Raw genomic sequence first — 1,615 nt, 5'->3', positions numbered from 1 at the left:
TAGTGACTTTAGCCCATGTTCTAGACTATTATACAGTGACATATTGTCAACTTTGCAAACAAAGTTTTTAAACATTACTGCCAATTTACAAGAAATTCTCTCCTAATAGCTGGAACAAAATTCTCAATTTGCCCTAATTAAAATACTAGTTTTGGGGAATGAGTTTTTTTCCTTCATCTTTAAACTGAACATTAAAGGGGCGCCTGGGTGGCTTAGTCGGTTAGGCGTCCGACTTCCGCTTAGGTCATGATCTCGCGGTTCGTGGGTTCGAGCCCCGCGTCGGGCTCTGTGCTGACTGCCAGCTCAGAGCCTGGATTCTTTTTCTGAGTCTGTATCTCCCTCCCTCTCTGACCCTCCCCTGCTCACGCTGTCTCTCTCTCTCTCTCTCCTAGAAATAAATAAAAATATTAAAAAAAATAAACTGAACATTAAAAATAGTTAAATCACTTTAAATGATCTTAAATTGCATTCTCTCTTTCAGAATTTTTAACTATTTTTGCCTAGAGAGAAAAAAAGTCAATATATAAATATAATAGCAGAGTGGAACAGAAAGTGGTTTTCCTATAATAAATATTTTGGCTATTACAGAGTTTGTATTTAAATGACAGTATTATGAGTTCTACCAATGGGGAATGCTAACTGAGAAATATGTTACTTTTTAACAGTCTGTAAGTAGAAATTCAGAGCATGGAGAACTGTCTGATCTAAAATATTATTTTAGGAATCGAACAGTTATACCTACAAGTAGAAAGTTTAAATTGCAAAGCACTGTAAACAGTAGGATGTGGGAAAATATAGCAGATAAATTATGAAGATTCCAGCTTCAAATTCACTAATTACCAGGGGTCTTAGGCAACCTCTCTGGATTTAATTTCTAGAAGAATCTATTTGGTTTGTTTCTCTGAATTTCTCCCTTCTCTTAGGGGATAGATTTACTGGTTAAACTACAAGTTAAACACTTGTCTGAATAAGGGTTACATTGTGATAGTTTTGTTATTATAACACATCTTCATTTTATGATAACAGCAATTTCTTTATTGAGGAAGAATTCAGAAATGTGATCTTTTTCTGAATGTTACTATAAACATTGACAACTTGTAGCATGTGTGTATACTGAGTGAATGTAGTGCAACACCAGCATCTGAGTGCTTATGCTATGATTATTGTTATTCTCACATTTTGTTCAGCACCATCAAATGTCTTTAATCAAGTATTTCATGACTTTTATTCATCTAAGAATTAAGTAATTATTTTATTGAAAAAGAATTATTTTAAATCACAATTAAAAGTGAAATTGTATTTGTTATAATGGGCAGTGACAGAGACAAGAATATTTTGTAGATAGCCTCAAGCTAGACTATATTTTAAAACTTATTTCAAATGTCTTCTAAATATATTCTAAAAGTAATAATACATAGTTCATTGTTGTATTTAGTATCGTTTACCATGATAAAATTTGAATTACAATTTCGAATCTTCTTTAAGTTACTATATTATCTCAACCTTTAAACTGAGATAAGAGTTTAATGGCAAGACAAATAAAAAGTAGCTAAACATGTTTTGAATTTTATTTTTTATTTTTTATTTTTTAATGTTTATTTATTTCTGAGAGAGA

The sequence above is a fragment of the Hyaena hyaena genome, unplaced genomic scaffold (genome assembly GCF_003009895.1).
Source record: "Hyaena hyaena isolate Hyena2069 unplaced genomic scaffold, ASM300989v1 scaffold_1321, whole genome shotgun sequence".
NCBI lineage: Eukaryota > Metazoa > Chordata > Mammalia > Carnivora > Hyaenidae > Hyaena > Hyaena hyaena.
This window is presented reverse-complemented; position numbering follows the sequence as displayed.